This window comes from Dreissena polymorpha, chromosome 5 (assembly GCF_020536995.1).
Source record: "Dreissena polymorpha isolate Duluth1 chromosome 5, UMN_Dpol_1.0, whole genome shotgun sequence".
Taxonomy (NCBI): Eukaryota; Metazoa; Mollusca; class Bivalvia; order Myida; family Dreissenidae; genus Dreissena; species Dreissena polymorpha.
Window position 1 is genome coordinate 64,846,922 of NC_068359.1, and position 19,454 is coordinate 64,866,375.

The following is a 19,454-nucleotide window of genomic DNA, read 5'->3' on the forward strand; positions in this document are numbered from 1 at the left end:
GATATTGCCTTGCAAATCGAAAAGAAATTTAACTATATAGTGTAAACCGCAGGGGCTGTAAATTGTTGTTAAATTATCAGCTCTTTATAGTTCAAACAGAGCCAAGATATGACGACTTTATATCTGCGCCTTGGGCAGAAATAAATTAATAAATTAAGATCAATTTTACAGATGGTTTAGCGGCCGTATTCGTGTAAAACACGATACCAATCTTGCTAGACCGAATGACCGAAGTTTGTTTAGGTACTTCATTCATCCGAACTTTTGCGATAACAGGCTTGCCAATAGTGTACTGCACAAACATAAGGGCCGTGCACGGCTCAAATATGCATCTTTTAACTAGTATGCCAACTGGTAAACACTTATAACGTATCGATACTGAAACGTATTTTCTACTTAAAAATTATTGATTCAACATCGAACACAATCGTTAAATTTTAATAAAAGCACACAGCTGTTAATATTCTAATGAACTTTTGTGCCCATTATGGATACTGGTCCATTTCACAGCATGCCCATTATGGATACTAGTCCATTTCACAGCATCCACATTATGGATACTAGTCCATTTAACAGCATGACCATTATGGATACTAGTCCATTTCACAGCATGCCCATTATGGATACTAGTCCATTTCACAGCATGCACATTATGGATACTAGTCCATTTCACAGCATGATACTAGCTATTTTATTTACTAGTTTGCAAAAACGCACCCAATAAAGGGGCCTTTTCACATATTTTGGAATGTATTGAAGTTTGTCATTAAATGATTTATATTGATAAACGTAAATATTGTATCTAAATAGCTCCAGTAAAACAAAACAAGAATAAAATTAAAGAAAGAAAAAAGTAACCCTCAACTGGGCTCTAACCACTGACCCCTGGAGTTAAAGTCTATCGCTTAGACAACTCGGTCATCATACAGTGAGTGATGTATTTTATACTTTATATTAGCAATCTTCGTTGTATCACGAAGTATAACGACAACAACAGAACTCTTCAAATTATTCAATCGTTTCGCGTTGCAACGCTTTATAATTTTCACGTTTTTAAATCGTCAAATGATGCATATAGTGGATTTTTAGAGAATGGCTAATGTTCAGTATTACTGTTACCTCACAAATATCAAAACTACAACGAAAATTTGCGAATCTGAAACATTTTTTTTAATTTTGTCAATTTACCAAAACGTGAAAAGGCCCCTTTAAGAGCAGTACTCACGTGAAATAATATCGCACGAGTCAGGAATTCCTTAAGAGACAAATTATTAGTTCCGACAGGAGCGGATGCCTCGATAAAGTGCAAAAGGAACATATCTATTCGCCGGGTCCAAACAACTGTTTTCTGTTAACTTTTCTGTGCCGAATGAATATCAAAACGCATGTCACTCAGTTTTTAAGGGAAATTCATATCTCCGTAGGTTTATAACATTTTTGTACCTCTAATAAATAAGCGGAAAACCAATATTCACTAAGTTCCGAATAACCACTGTCGACAATTTGTAGTTGCACAAAATGAGAAAAGTAGACGGCTCAATGCACACGATGAAATGCTTTTCATTATTTTAGTGACAATGACCACAGGTGGAAGTAACGTAACCTGGATAGTAATTGTTTTTTTAGGAGCCGAATATATTCAAATTAATATATATAATCATGTTGAATGAGAAAAAAATTGACAAAGAGCCATAAAAAAATCCCCAACCTCTGATATTGGAAGATTCCAATATCAGAGGGTGGGGATTTTGTTTATGGCTCTTTGTCAATTTTTGTCTCATTAAACATGATTTTATAAATTTATTGGAATATATTTGGCTCCTAAAAAAATACTATCCAGGGTACGTTACTTCCACCTGTGACAATGGCATGACAGAAAAATGGTATGCTATCCCAATCGTTGTAACCTAAGCATGTCATGATTCGAATTACTTAAATAGTGTGTATTAGCGTGCTACGTAGCCACGTTCACGTGCAGACGCACGAATGCACTAATTATTTAATTGCTTAAGGTCTAAAAATTAACCACTAGTACTATTTTTGTTTATCAGTAACGAATGTGGAATCAATATTATGCTTTCCTTTATTGTTGAATTTACAAAATCAACTGACTATTAATGTTTGTGAAGAAATTTAAATATACAACAAAATATAAATGAAAATGGAGAAGTTGATTTGCTGTGCTGTTTATTATTCTTCGTTCAAAATTAAAGCATTTTTTAACCTTCAAAATAATATTTGTCATTAAAATCTGCATGTTCTGACTTCTATGTCTCTTATTTTCTGCGATAGGATTCCCGACCAGATTCGCCCATTGGAAAATGTAGTAGTGAACACGTCAAGAACGGTTCACTGCGCATGAGTGAATGCATTTCATTATTTGAGTGTCAGAAAATTTGAAAACAACGAAGTAGCAATGTTATGCAAGAAGTTATGACCCATTGTGTAATAGATTGACATCTATAACAAACTGTCTTGTCAAGTTTATCACCAAGAATAAGAACATGGGAATGTAAAAGAAAAGGTCTAAACGTTGTTTGGGTACTTTGATGAACAATTCGAATTAACCAATACTAGCTACATATTATTTTGTTTGAATTTTCTGGTTGTCTTTTGTAGGTCGAAAGGAAATCCATCTACTACATAAAGTCAGCCGAGTGGTGGTTAATTGCTGTGAACGTATCAGATTTTAAGGGTGTTATCAATACTAATGCATGACTTGGTCTTCTTTATATCAAATGCGCCTCTGGCATCAATACATTAGTAAATCGATATTAATTGCACATATGTTTTAGCGACCATGTGCTGGTAAAATGCGATACCAATCTTTCTTGACCGAATAACCGATGCTAGTTTGTGTACTTAATTGAGCGAACCTTTCAATACAAGGCTTGACTACAGTCCGTCGCATTTAATTATATATATATTTAAAAGTTCAATGGTGACAACTGATAAAGCCAGATAAATTAACGACTTCAAGTATTTTACCCACAAATAAATGCCTGGTTTCAAGTATTTTACACACACGTAAGTGTGCGATCACAACGGTTTTAGTTTAATAAAAGTACAATTGTTATCCTAATAAGCCTTCCTTTGGTGACAATTGTGGATACATGTCTTGTGTACAGCATACTATTGGCGAAGTGTACTTACGTTTTAAACAACAAACACGTTTATAAGAGTACTCACATAAAATAGTTCCCAGTCAGCAATCCCACCAGAAACTGGCCAATAGACATTATACGGAACTGAGCTGATCACTAGGAACACGAACCTGTTTTCCCGTTTCCATTACATGAACTTGCATCGCATGAATATTTGCATTTGAATCCGGAAAAAAACGCTGAGTTCCGAATAACAACTATAGGCATAGTCTAGTTGCATGAAATATGACAAGAAAGCATTTCACTGGACACGAGTGAATGCATTACACTATATCAGAGGCATTTAGAGAACAATGAGATAACAACTGTATCCGAGTTGTAGTAACGTAAGTGTGTATTTATTTAAACTACTTCAAGGGTGTATTCTCGTGCGGTATTAGCACGTACATGAAGAAACTTACGGATGTTAGAGTTATATAACCGCTAAATACATACCAATTTTCGAAGCAATTTGATGTAACAGATTTATCCGTTGCTGCATGGTTTTTGTACTTTCTAAAATGGTATTCAATTGTGACGAAAACAAAGCCTCCAAACAGTAAATCACAGGTCGGACATATAAAGGATGTAGTTCAGTTTGATGTGACAACAAACGTTTGTTACATTAATACGCCTATGGCATGTAAACACTGCACGGTTTATTGGCAAATAATTATATATCTAATAGTAGCGACCAGATGAGTATGTCAACACGATCTGAATAAATGACCAATGCTGGTATATTCGTTTTACAAAGGTCATTGAACTTTGCAACGCAACGCATGTGTCCAACTTATGATACCGAAAAAAGCAAACCGGCGAGAATTGAGTACCTACTGTATCGCTCTACGAAAACTGCTTATTGCATGAGCGTAAAATGTCGTCCCAGATTAGCCGGTGCTGCCCGCACAGGCTAATTTGGGACCACACTTTCCACATGGACTGGATATCCGTTAAGAAGAGGCTTGCTTTCAATGACAATTACCATCAAGCAAACAGTGTACTCCCTTATCAGCCTGTGCGCACTACACAGGCTTCTCTTGGATGACGTTTTTTATGCATATGCATTAAGCTCGGTTTTACCAGAACGCTGCTCATAAATATGAATAACGGTAAAGTTGCAACAAATTTGGAGGTATTATTGTATACCAAACAGCTTTAATGTTATCAGCATTTCTCAATCATATGTTTCTAAAATTTAATTAACTACGAATGAATATAACACACAAGTATAAAGTTAGTTTAAAGCTATTGATTATAGCTCGATTGCCTCGAAAGCTTCAGGTTTATTAAAACGCTCTCGAGTCTGTTTCCTGGGCCTAGAACCAGTACTTGGTGTGTTGGGGGGAGGGGGATCGAAAGAACGTTCCCACAGTGTGGATCGAACCCATGAACTCCCGATCTTTAGGCGGACACCATATCAATTATACCACTGCGATATAAAGTTGGATGTATGCGATTATATCTGTCCTTCATATGACATCATAATTATGCATTTTCCTATGTAAAAGAAGAGATTTATCTTACATATTAAGTTTGCTATATATTTTTTGTTCACTTATGAAATTGTGGGCAGAATAATGTAATAAGTGTTGCAGTTATTTAACTACGTTTGACATCATGTGGTCAATATGCAATAACATTCTCACGAGAACGCGTAAAGATGTTTATTCCTTATATTGTAAATTGATCTTTCTTCGAAATGATGTATATTTTGTATTACACCTCATGCCGTTATTGTAAATGTATGTAAATGACAATGAGCTTAACATGCTTAACAAGTCTACATAAACGATTCTGTTCTGCCCTGTTTAAGTGGTCGTTTGTTTTTCATTCGAACGAGTACCACATACTATAGCCAAAATATATAAACTATTTATAAAGACTACACTCAGCATAATGCGGCGTCTCATCTGGGTCTGCGCTGTTTGATTAAGGAATTTCTGTAAGAAATATTCTAAATATAGAACAAAATATACTAGACATCCCTAATTTTGGAAATAAATTGATCCAATTTAGAAGGATGGGAGAGTCCACTACGCATAACTGTGTTAATCACATGATTTTATTCACATCAGATACAAACCAATTATTGGTCAACTCAGTTTTTATTTTAAATGTATCATTTTGCCGATTGTGCGGATCATCTGTTGGAATTATATTAAAATAAGTCATGGGTTGCCAGTGTTCGTTCTGAACATTAAACACAAAATAAAACCGAATCTGACTTGTCGTCTTGGAAAATTGTCACTTGCCGCCACTATATCAAAACACGCAGATAATAGTAGTTCTCTGTCTCTGAACACTGTGTGCTTAACTGGATTTTCAATTTGCTCATATTTTGTATCAATATGTCATTGCACGACAGAAATGCACGTTTGGTTATCAGAAAACACATCGATAATCAACGATGTCTACCAAAGTATATTGCTGGAAAACGCATTTAAGCCACTCTGAATGCCAATCTGAAGATCCCAGGACGTAGTGGAAATCACCATGTCCTTACGTTTATCGGAGGATTTCAGTTATCTATTGTCAGAGAAAATCGAACAACAAAATCACACACTTAACCCATTTATGCCTAGTGGACTCTCCCATCCTTCTAAATTGGATCAATTTATTTCCAAAATAAGGGATGTCTAGTATATTTATTTGTATATTAAGAATATTTCTTACAAAAATTCCTTTAAGCAAACAGCGCAGACTCTGATGAGACGCCGCATCATGCCAGGTTTTTTTTCAAGACGCTATGCATAGATGGGTTAAATAAGGCCGCATATGATTATATTATTTGTATCAGATATGGTAACTGAAACACCAGAAGTATTACCGAGTGATACCGCTTTATATATGTACATGTATCTAGTAAATACAAAAAATATGATAACATTTACTATACTAAAGCGTTGTGATGAACGCATCGTCCTTAATTATAGAAGAAAATGATCGCATGCTTACATTCAAGACTAGTTCCAGATTTTCTCCTTATGCCCTCACATGCCTTTCGTTTTATTTTGCCGTTATCATAAAAGGACAAATGCCGAATAAATAGGCCGTTTGAAATTCGCTCCTTCAACGACTAAATGTAACAAGAGCACCGCTCATCTATTTTCTTTTTAAAGGTGAAGGGACTCTCATTTTCAATCACAAAGGAGGGAGGAGTGGAGTGAAGAGGGGTGTATAGTGTGGGGTTGTGGACATTTATTACATTATCTTCCAAAAAAGCGAAAAAAAAAAAAAAAAAAAAAATCGGGGGGGGGGGGGGGGTTTGGGTGCGATGGTTGGACGGTATTTCAAACATAACCGTTTAAAAAAAAAATGGGGGGGGGGGTATAGTGTGAGGGTGTGGTGATAATTTGTGAGATGATCTTAAAAAAAAAAAAAAAAAAAAAAATAAAAAAAAATTGGGGGGGGGGGGTGGGGGGGGTGGGGGTATAGTGTGAGGGTGTGGTGGTCATTTGTGAGATGATCTTAAAAAAAAAAAAAAAAAAAAAAATTAGGGGGGGGGGAGGGGGAGGGGGGGGGAGGGCACGGGGGATGGTTTGGGTGAAGTCTATTGTGGTATGTCAGGTAAGAGTAGTTTCATCAAAGTATCAATCAAATCTAATCATAAATAAAGAAGTTATGGCAATTTTAGCAAAATTTAATAATTTGACCTTGAGAGTCAAGGTCATTCAAAGGTCAAAGTAAAATTCAAGTTGCCAGGTACAGTAACCTCATGATAGCATGTAAGTATTTGAAGTTTGAAAGCAATAGCCTTGATACTTCGAGTGGATCGAAACACAAAATTTAACCATATATTAAAAGTTACTAAGTCAAAAAAGGGCCATAATTCCATAACAATGACAACCAGAGTTATGCAACTTGTCCTTTTACTGTACCCTTATGATAGTTTGTGAGTGTTCCAAGTATGAAAGCAATATCTATGATACTTTAGGGGTAAAGTGGACCAAAACATAAATCTTAACCAAATTTTAAATTTTCTAAGTATAAAGGGCCCATAATTCCGTCCAAATGCCAGTCAGAGCTACATAACTTTGCCTGCACCGTCCCCTTATGATAGTTCATAAATCTTGCAAGTATGAAAGCAATAGCTTTGATACTGTAGGAATAAAGTGGACCTAAACACAAAACTTAATCAAATTTTCAATTTTCTAAGTATAAAAAGGGCACATAATTCTGTCAAAATGCCAGTCAGAGTTACATTACTTTGCCTGCACAGTCCCCTTATGATAGTTAGTAAGTGTTGCAAGTATGAAAGCAATAGCTTTGATGCTTAAGGAATAAAATGGACCTAAACACAAAACTTAACCAAAATTGTCAATTTTCTAAGTATAAAAAGGGCACATAATTCTGTCAAAATGCATGCCAGAGTTATCTAACTTTGCCTGCCCAGTCCCTTCATGATAGTAAGTAAGTGTACCAAGTTTGAATGCAATAGCATTGATACTTACTGAGAAAAGTGGAACTAAACGCAAAACTTAACCAAAATTTTCAATTTTTTAAGTATAAAAAGGGCACATAATTGTGTCAAAATGCACGCCAGAGTTATCTAACTTTGCCTGCCCAGTCCCCTCATGATAGTAAGTAAGTGTACCAAGTTTGAATGCAATAGCATTGATACTTTCTGAGAAAAGTGGACCTAAACGCAAAACTTAACCGGACGCCGACGCCAACGCCAACGCCAACGCCGACGCCGACGCCGACGCCAAGGTGATGACAATAGCTCATATTTTTTTTTCAAAAAATAGATGAGCTAAAAATGACACGTCTGTGTGTGATTGACATGACATTAATGTCTTCACTGAAATTAGTTTCCGCAAATGTCGTCCTCGGAATGTTGACTAGAAAATCGTACTTGATTATCGTTGCATGCATTTTGCGAATTATACCACAGTTATTAAACTACAATTGTTCAGGCAATTCACATTTTAGGGTCCTTTTAAATAACTGGAATTTCTTTCATTTTTTCAGAAATTTTAAGAATAAAAATTTACGTGCGACATTTTGCCTGCATACAATAGTTGCGTTTTATGTTAAATGTCGTTGACATTACGCACCTGATGTTGTTTTCTTCTGAAGCCGCGACTTTTTAAATATCCACGTATGCAATTCCTACCCACAGTAAACATAGATACGCGGTTTTAAATAAACTTTTAACGAAATGACAAACTATGTTTGTGCGTTTTAAAAATGACGAAACTGGATCTGACTTCAAATGGCAGTTATGGCGACAACGTTATTCTTATTATAACAACAGACATCACAGAAGAGTTTATTAATAAAAGCTAACATTAAAACTTCCTTTACATACGTACAACGTTATTTCCAGTATAAATACAGCTCGTTACAGCCGCTGACCTCCAGTATAAATACAGCTGGTTACAGCCGCTGACCTCCAGTATAAATACAGCTGTTTTAAATATCACGAACGCAGTTTACTCCTGTATCCAACAGACTTTAAAACGACAACAGCTCGAGTTTGGTAAATAAAACATAAGTGTCTTGAATGCAATTTCTTTCTCCGAACGTCACCAGTAAAAGGAGAATTTAAACAAGCGTGTCGTTGTTTTAGTAATAAAAAGAATATACCAATTTATGTTCGTGATTTCAAAAGTACATTTATATAAATGATTCGGTTTAAAATCGTTATTTGTTTGAGTCCTACCAATAATAACAAGTATCACGCCGGGTATGCGAATACTTCGTTTACGGATGGCACTTCACTTACAGAGAACAACAAACGCCACGCGCGAGAGGTGAGTTCTTCAGCTTTTTTGTATTTATGTTCTGTTTATTTGGTTTTTAGACACAGAACATTGTTTGGGTGATTAATGGTATAGCACTTCGTATTGCGAAGAAAGAAATTCGCGGAAAAACGGTGAATTATTTAAAAAAAAGATAAAATTTCATCGATAATCAGCATGAATTGAATGATCAGTACATATTTAAACAAAATAAACATACTTGGAAATAAATCAAGAACGTGCTATCTATTCGAAATAAAAGATCAATATATCCAGTAATGTTACAACATGTTACATTTTAGTTTACTAATGTATTTGAGAAAATTCAAATGTTTTAAGAGTCGCATGCACATTTTTCATCTGCACTTCGTTTACCGATCATCTAAAAAACAATGGCACTTCGTTTCCTGACATCTAGACACTTTTTTCCAGATATAACACACTCGTATTTTTTGAATCAAAAATGCAGAATTCGCTGTGGAATACTGTTAAAGTAAGCAGGCAATAAATAAAAATGTATGTACTTAGTACGCAAATAAAAAACGAATAACCGAAGCATGTTCTTATCCCTTTGAAATATGATTATGATTTGGTATAAATGTGAAAGATAAATGTTAAACAAATTGGATATGTCTAATGAGTAAAATCTATATGACCATATATTTTAAATTACGTTCTAAGCGGTTGATCTAAAGCATTTATCTTTATGTCCAAATGAAGGTACTAAGGCTATTTTCTTTTATATTAGATAGCATGTCATGAATAATCACTCTGCTTAAACTGCCTCTCAGAGATTAATATCAGCAGCGATGCAGGTTCGAAATTCTATTGGAACTTTTTGGCTCAATGCCAATAAACGAAAATAGCAATAAAAGAACGGGCGGGGTTGATTTAATCACACGATAGTGGTGTAAAAATTATGCATATCCGTCTTTTTTTTAATATAAACACAACACATGCTGCATATGAAGTTCTATCCAATATAGTACCCTAAACTTCGTTTGTGTGGGTATACTAAGTACTGACTCCATAATATGACATTTAAACATTTTATGTACGCATTCCTTTTTTTCCAGAATCAGTTGATTTTACGATTTAATTTTAACCGTGATTCTTAAAACTCAACCAATACAGTGATTTAGGGTCAGGTGAATCGCACTTCGAGCAAACGTTGGCGTTGCGTAAAGGGAAGTGCTCCCTATAAGCAGGGCTCAAAATACAGGGAGTTTTACCATTCTCTTTTTAATTTTGTTGCTACGCATAAGTATCGTCTTGATGATGCGATTCAAATAAGCACAACCGACATAGGATTTTATGAAGAACAAATGTGTATTTGCGTCATAAAGACCCCTTCACTACCGTTATCTAGAGCCCTGCTATAAGTAAAATTAAACACGATTGTGTTGATTCGCATTATCCGTACACATTTATTTAATAATAAATATTATCTTATTTGAAAATTGCAATTATAATAAACATAGTATAAATTAATAGTCATGTGATTTTTGAAAAATATATTTTAAAAATGTTTCGTATGAATAGCCATAATATAAATAAATGCATTTGAGGTAGAAGATAAAACTCAGTTATTAGAGTGCCCGCTTTGTTGAAAGTCTCCGTAATCTGAAGTGCCCTTTATCGGTAAACAAAGTGGCTGCAACTTTATGTATGCCACCTATTACAAAATGTACTATCTTTGTTTATATTTCATTGAATGCTATCAAAATTTCAGTATTTGAAGCACAGTGATTACTCTACATGCTGGAATAGCAAAAAATTTCTTGCAATAATTCCAAGTAGTTTTATTTTGTTAAAATGTTTACTGTTCATCCAGTTTATGCTGTTTTCCGATCAAATTTTCTATTTTTTTGGCAAAACTGTTCCATTCTTCCATGAAATTGTGTATTCCCAATACAAAAGGATACACCATTTATCAACTCGACCATGTGTCTTGTCTTAAAAACTAATCTTTAGGATATAACTTTAAATAAAACAGAGGAACTTGCCTCTAGCGCGTGGCGTTTGTTGTTCTCTGTTAGTGAAGTGCCATCCGTAAACGAAGTATTCGCATACCCGGCGTGAGTATGACCCTCTTGACTTGAGGCGGCTTGATACGAACAACGCCGTCAGGTCATGAACACACACATGAAACACAGTTGAAAAGGAAAATGTTCTTTATGGGATAGCTGATTGGTATAACTTTTTGTTGTCTTGTTGTTTAATGCAATGTAAACGGCCTTGAATTGGACACATTGGCTAGAAAACAAAATGGTGGATAATTGAACTATAATTGCTGAATATGATTAAAAGACTACCGGTAAATTTTGTACAAAAAGGTGATCCAATGTCTTGTGGGTTTAGTCTAAATCCGTCTCCGACATTGTGTTTCAGTCACCTTTGCACAAGACAACAGAGAAAAGCAATTGTAATTAAAAATAAATGCATTGTATTATTTAAAATAAGGATATTTGATTGCTTTTAGAGTAATACCGTTAAATAATTGTCCCCGCAAATTGAGGTAAATCAATGTCAACACTCGACCACACGTACACAATTATTTGCTAGTCAATTTTAATTGTTTCTCCTTGAAATGTGATGGGAGGCATCACATTGGATAAACATTAACGGAGGTAATAAAATATAAAATAGAAGTCCCTTACTGAAAATACAGGCATCAATGTGAATTAAAAAAAGTTAATCTCGATTGGGCACTAACACGTCCGTGAATTATTTATTTAAGACTTAATGACTTCATTTAAATCAAATAAAAGTTGGGTTTGATTAAGTGTTTATTATTATCTGTATTTAAGCTTAATCATAAAACCATATACGGATACATGTCGGGTTTTCTATGCTGCTTATTTTATTGATGTGGAGACTTATCTTCTTTGTTTTGAAACAGGTACTCACTCTGGCACACCAAAATAACCGTGCGTTTTAATTTAAATGTACATTCATTCACGATTAAACTAAACCGTTCACACACGTTGTTAAAAATATCCATCAATCTCTTTGTAATAATTATGTAATCTTCACTTTCATATCTAACAAAGCGCGCACATTAGATTGTGTTAATTAACTGTGTCTTGTTCTGTGAAAGCTGGTCCTAATGCATGTGCGTAAAGTGTCGTCCCAGATTAGCCTGTGCCGTCCGCACAGGCTTTTCAGGGACGACACTTTCCGCCTAAACTTGATTTTCGGTAAGGAGGCACTTTCTTGAAACTAAAAATACCATTAAAGCGGAAAGTGTCGTCCCAGATTAGCCTGTGTGGACTGCACAGGCTAATCTGGGACGACACTTTACGAACGTGAATTAAGCCCAGTTTTCTCAGAACAAGACACATTCATTTACTATAAACCGTGCTCTAACACACGCAAGCTCTCATTCTAAATTGCATCCAAGCAGCAGAGATGGTTTATGTTTTCTATTTAAACTGATTCGAAATAAAACGAAATATTTCATTATATAAGTACAATCATCAAAGTCAAATACATTCCATAGGTCCTTAGTTCGCTCACTTATAAAATAACGTTTCGGAATTGCAACATTTAACTTCTAAAAATAAAAAATATAAACAGCTTATCAACAATACTTGCCTATAGAGCAAAAGAGGCAACATCCAAAAGCATGTTTGGTGAAAAGTATTAGTTTGAAAAAAAAATCAAACTCACGTGAATTTAAATCCGATGTGGCTATTAAAACGTACACAACTGCGAACTTGGCTAAAGTGCAATACAAAATGAAGTAGTGGGAACGTAAAGAACGGTTCACTGGTTATGAATGTATGCATTCATTATTTCAGTGACAGTGACAATAGAGAACAACGCTATTAGAATATTAAACAAAGCAGTAATAACATATTTTGTAATAATTTGACATACTTAAAGCTAAATTGGCATGCTTGACAATAAATTAAAAAAAATATGTGTGTAAAATATTTTGTTGCACATTAATGCATTTTCGTATTTCATTTTTTCTTGTCATTTCTGTCTAAATGCGATGATACCAAATAATGTCGGTATTTGTCATTCTTGATTTTAACAGACGCTGGTTTCCGGGTTTAGGAATCAGGTGTGGATCAAATTTAAGCCACCACTGGGAAATCTCATTCGTAAATATGTCAGGAAAAAACAAAACAGGTACTTAAAGTATTGCTTTCAACTAAAGGAAATGTTTAAAATTAAATTATTCTATAGACGCAAGTGCCTGCTGAAAATATTGAGGATGATGCCTCTGTCGCCTTATCTGGTGATGAGAAGGTTGATGAAATATGTTAATGATCATGATGATGATGATTAGTATTGTTTACAGTATGAAGATACACATGAAGATGACGACTACGACGATGACTAATAATTCATAGCTGATAAAGACGACGATAATGATGATGATGATGATGATGGTAGTGGTGGTTGTGATGATGATGATGATGTTGATGTTGATGATGATGATTATGGTGATGATGATGATGATGATGAGGAGGAGGAGGATGGTGGTGGTGGTTGTGATGATGATGATGTTGATGATGGTGGTGATGATTGATGGTATTTTAACCTAGGAAGCTGCCTGCCTGACACGTGTTTAAAAACATAAATACGTTCTCGGTAATACAATTCCTGCGTGTCCCTGTCTGTTTGTAATGCATGTTGTTTCAAGCCAACAGAAATGTTTAGGTGTCGCCCCGGGGGTAACAAGATCGTGCAACAGCTTTGTTTAAAAAATGTGATTCATTTTGACGGCATTGCTTATATGCCTGATAGTCAAATGTTTGATCAGAAAAAGCGATTTCGGAATGTCTCGTCACCAAACATGCTGTTAATCCCCATATAAAGCCAAAGATTGTGTGATATTAAGATATTATTCAAGTGTGCATGCATGAATGACGGAATGACTAGCGCTATCATCAAACTTGATATGACGGAATGACTAGCGCTATCATCAAACTTGATATGACGGAATGACTAGCGCTATCATCAAACTTGATATGACGGAATGACTAGCGCTATCATCAAACTTGATATGACGGAATGACTAGCGCTATCATCAAACTTGATATGACGGAATGACTAGCGCTATCATCAAACTTGATATGACGGAATGACTAGCGCTATCATCAAACTTGGTATGACGGAATGACCAAGACTGGTTACAAGGCCTTTGATGGTTAATTCGAAATAACCAAGACAGGCTACACGGCATTTGATGGATATTTCGAGAACCAAGACTGGTTACACGGCATTTGATGGATAATTCGAAATAACCAAGACTGTTTACACGGAATGTGATGGATACTTTGAAAAAAACTAGACTGGTTACACGGTATTTGATGGACAATTCAAAATAACCAAGACTGGTTACACGGTATTTGATGAATTTCGAAATAACCAAGACTGGTTTCACGGTATTTGATGAATTTCGAAATAACCAAGACTGGTTACACGGTATTTGATGAATTAAAAAAAAACAACAAGACTGGTTACACGGTATTTGATGAATTTCGAATTAACCAAGACTGGTTACACGGTATTTGGTGAATTCCGAAATAACCAAGACTGGTTACACGGTATTTGATGAATTTCGAAATAACCAAGACTGGTTATATGCTATTTTGTCTTTATGTCTGATAGTATCTTGCCAGTAAAAAGGCAAATCGGCCACATAACGAACGCCGCATGGATTGGAAACTGTTGCGAACGTATCAGCTCTTAGGAGATAAAACAATACTTATATATGACTCGGTCTTCTTTATATCAAGTGTGCCTCTGGCATCAATACATTGGTAATTTTACATTTATTGCAGAGATGTTTAAGCGACCACGTCCTTAAAAGACGTGATCCCAATCTTGCTTGACCGAATGACCGATGCATGTTTTGTATTTAATTTAGCGGAACTGTGCGAATTCAGATTTTACTATAGTACATAGCATTTCATTTCATATCTTTTACATTTAAGGGTAAAAATTGATTAACAAAAATTTGTTATCGACATTATTCATTTTAAGCGTAAACAATGGTTGGTGTTACAGCGATCAATATGGATTAACTTAAAGTACAATTGAAATTTATAGGAGAGTCATGTGTGTGCAAATTATGGATACTTCCCCATTGCACAGTATAATATCAGCAAGTTTGGACAACAGTTACAAAATAATTAAAAATATAACAGTACTCACGCGGAATAGTATCCAACGAGTCAACTATTCCAGTAGAATCGAATACTATGTACGGAAATGGCATAAGATCTTATTCAATTAATTCAACTTATCGAACACAACTAATCGCTTGGTATGCACAATTGTTAACCCTTTTATGCCTAGCGTCCTGAAAAAAGGCCTTGGCAAACAGAATAGACCCAGATGAGACGCCGCATGATGCGGCCTTACATCTGAGTCTGCGCTGTATGCTTAAAGGAATTTGTATAAGAAATGTTTTAAATATAGAAATAAATATGCAAGACATCCCTAATTTTGGAAATAAATTGATCAAATTTAGAAGGATGGGAGAGTCCACTAGGCATAAATGGGTAAATGTTATATGAACTATTGTTGGATGATTATTCGCATTGAGGTCACTCTTACCTGAACGCAAAGTGGAACGACCTATGTGTACTAAGTTCCGAATAACAACTATTGGACAATTGCTATTGTATGAAACATGACAATAAAATGGTTCTCTGTTTACGACTGAATGCATTGGATTATTTCAGCGACATTCAAGGCACAATGCAGTCGCAAAATTATACGACATGTCGTACCATAATTATTTAATGAGTTGAATTACATCAAGGGTGTATTGGGCAACGTAGTCTTTAATTGACGTGTACCCTCTCGCCAATAGTGCGGAACAACAGGTGCAAATACAAAAGTTCTAGTGCACCCTCTGCTGTTTCCAATTATTTTCGTCAATATATCAAGACTTTCTGATATAACCAGTTTTCAGAATACTGTTGGAGTAACTGCATTTCCAATGTGTTCATGTGTCAGTTTATAGGTGAATAAAAGACATGCACTTATGAAGACTCATGGATAATCAACGTTGTCTACTAACGTTTACTGTTGGAAAACATGTTAAGGCCACTCTGAATGCCAATCTCAAGATTCAAAAACTTCAAATGCAAGCTATGGCGACAGCATAAATCTATTTATATCAACGTATTTGACAAGCGCAGAAGCGTTCATTCAATAAAGCGTATAGTTAAACGTCCATTGCATACATATAACGTACAGTAAACAACTTTACAACACTTGTCTCCAGTATCCATCTGGTTGTTGTAAATTGGGCGACCGAAATTCACTCCCGTCACCAACAAAGTTTGTGTTTGTAGGACAACCAATTAGTGTCTTGACTTACAACGCCTTCTAGAAAATGTCATCGCCAAAACGCGAATTTAAATAAGTGTGTCTAAGTGATAATATATTATAATAATATTTGTTTGTCATTTTCAAGTATATTCATACAGTTTTTAGTTGCACGATTTAGAGATATTGAACGTGTTTTGCCATTGAATATTACCTACATCACAATTACATTACATAAATAACATTAATCACACTTATTAGAAATAATAACATTTTATGTCATAATTTGACACACTTAATGCTAATAACATTTCATGTCATAATTTGACATACTAAATGCTAATAACATTTCATGTCATATTTTGACATACTTAATGCTTATTCGGCATAAAAACAAATGTCCGTACTTTTGACCTGGAATAGACCCTGAATTCTTGTAGTAAAACTCTCGACCAAATGAGCTAACTGGCACCGTTGTTGAAGAGTTCTGGGGTTTAACCCATTTATGCCTAGCGTGTAGAAAAAGGCATTGGCAAACAGCGTAGACCCAGATGAGACGCCGCATCATGCGGCGTCTCATCAGGGTCTGCGCTGTTTGCTTAAAAGAATTTCTGTAAGAAATATTCTAAAGATAGAAATAAATATACTAGACATCCCTAATTGTGGAAATAGATTGATCCAATTTAGAGGGATGGGAGAATCTAATAATCATAAATGGGTAAATGTGAGTTCTTTTTACACAACAGCAGCAACAACAACTTACATTTTCATGTCCAACGACCAGAAAACCTAGTTTTCCAATATTTATTAAAAAAAAATAATCTCCTTTAACCTGCATGTTTTCTTTGTTCGTTATTCATTTTTGTTTGTCTTTCAGCGGATCATAAGTTTGCAAATTCTACACGATAACGATGACATATTTCATTTTTCAATTCCACACTGGTTTCCGGTTTGGTGCATAAGTTTGGATCAAATATTAACTTCACACCGTGAAATGCCAAATGGAAAATATACGGTGAATACAAACAACAACTTACGGCACTTAAAGTATTGCTTTCATCTTAAGAAACGTGTTAAAATAATCCTAATTAAAAAGCAAGTGCCTGATGATGTTGCTTTTAATAAATTTTTATGTTCATGTCGCCTTTGCTGTCGATGATGATTATGATTTTTCTGGTAATGATTTCTCGTTCACAATTTAAACTTATTATGTTTTATTGCTTCAAAGTAACACTCTGTTGGATCTGTATGTTCATACCACAACAGGTTACGTTCTATTTCTCTAATTGTCTATTTTCGTTGATCAAACTTCCGACTTAACTTGCCCAGTGAAAATTAAAAAGATAAAACATAAATAACAGTTCACTGCATATAAGTTCATATATTATTTTTCAGTGTCAGTGGCATTTAAAAACAACGTCACTGTCATACGATAATTTATGACCCATCATGTAACATCTGACAACTGTAACATTCAGTAGTGTCAACTTGTATAATGAAAATAATAAATATGATGATATTAACCAAATGCTGCAAAAGAGGTCTGGGTATTTTGATGTATCACTTTGTCTTTATTTGTTTTATATTACGTTGTCAGTCGAGGGGGTATTAAACTGCAGAAAGTAAACTGCAAAGGTTGTACATTGTTGACAAATCAGCTCTTAAGAGTTCAAACAGAGCCAAGATGCCACTCAGTCTTCTTTATATAAAATGCTTTTAAGTCGTCAATAAATTAACATTAATTCTACCTATGTTTTAGCGACCATGTTCGAGTTATACGCGATACCAATCTTGCTTGACCGAATGAGCAATGTTTGTTTATCTTCCTTAGGCAAGGGCACTTTGCGATAGCATACTTGACTTAAGTGGCATAAGTTAACTACTAGTATATGTTTCACACTTACTGCGAAAAGTCACGGCCTCGACTTGCTTTCAAACAGTTGCCACGTGCAAGTCGGCCTGATATACGTTTAAGGGTTAAAAGACTCAATAACGCGCATTACAGTTCATACATCGTTTAATCATTCTTCATCATTCAACATCAATTCAAACAACGTTTGCGTTTACGATTACGATTAAGATTGCGGTTATCTGAAATAAACAATATTATAAAGAAATAACAAAAGGAAAAGAAACACATACCATGCTTGATCTTAACACATATAAATGAACAATTAATATCAATTACACATTCTGAAAATAAACTTAACTTCCATTCATACAAAATAAGGTTTACTTATAAATATGAATACACTTCTAGGAGACTTCAAAAATTGACCAATAATCCATAAAAAAGTACATTGTAACTTATTTGTAAAATAAGCTCAATACAATACTGAAAACAAGACACACACACAAAAAATACAAATAAAACTTACAGAACAATGCCAAGTTCCCCAAAACGTACACAAATTCAAACATTACGACCCACTTGTTTCAGAGCCTTTTCCAAACTGATGCTTTGGGCGATTTCTAAGAGAACGTTCAGCAAAAATTTACATACATTAATTAATATTCATAATGGTAAACTAATGAAAAATATAGAATATAGCCATATCAACCGGTCTAAATATATCTTTTACCAAATTTGGAGTTCCGGAAATGCCATGACCATATTCGGAGTGTCGAAACTTCAAAGAATTGATAAGTATTAGATGTGACATAACAATTAAAGTATATGGGTGGTCGACCCTCCCAGTCCCGCAACACCGTTATTGTTTAATCATCATTCTGCTATTTTTAACAATGATGCTAGTCTGCAACAGTATATATCTTTAACTTTTTAATGGGGCCTCTTCACAGATTTTGGCATGTTTTGAAGTGTGTCATTAAATGCTTTATATTGATAAATGTAAACATTGGATCTAAATAGCTCCAGTAAAAAAATTAAGAATAAGATTAAATAAAGAAAAAAGTAACCCTCAGCAGGGCTCGAACCACTGACCCTGGATGAAGTAAAAACTATGCCAATTAGACCACTCGAGCATCTTTCCAAGTATGTACGACTGATGTTTTTTATACTTTAAATAGTTTCACAAAATATAACGACAACAACAGAACTCTCCAAAATTATTCAATCGTTTCGCGTTGCAACGCTTTATAATGTTCAGGTATAAGGGCTATATTAGAGCATGGTAAATGTTCAGAATTACTGTTTCCTCACAAATATCATAACTTAAACAAAAATTTGCGAATCTGAAACAACTTTTTTCAATTTTGTCAATATAACAAAACGTGAAAAGGCCTCTTTTAGGGCGCGAACTGA

At 34.8% G+C, this 19,454-nt stretch overlaps 1 protein-coding gene across 4 annotated transcripts in view; it reads right to left on the minus strand.

Moving 5' to 3' along the window:
- LOC127881537 (proline-rich protein 5-like) overlaps positions 1-19,454 on the minus strand; it is a 71,041-nt gene that overhangs the window by 34,621 nt on the left and 16,966 nt on the right. Inside the window, exon 1 of one of the 4 annotated variants that reach the window (XM_052429465.1) lies at positions 12,563-12,580. The exons of 2 other annotated variants lie outside the window; for them this stretch is intronic. The gene's annotated coding sequence lies outside the window, so the exon portion shown is untranslated. Of the gene's footprint in view, positions 1-3,274; positions 3,461-12,562; positions 12,581-19,454 lie in introns of those variants that run through there. One more of the 4 variants, XM_052429463.1, reaches the window with a different exon arrangement.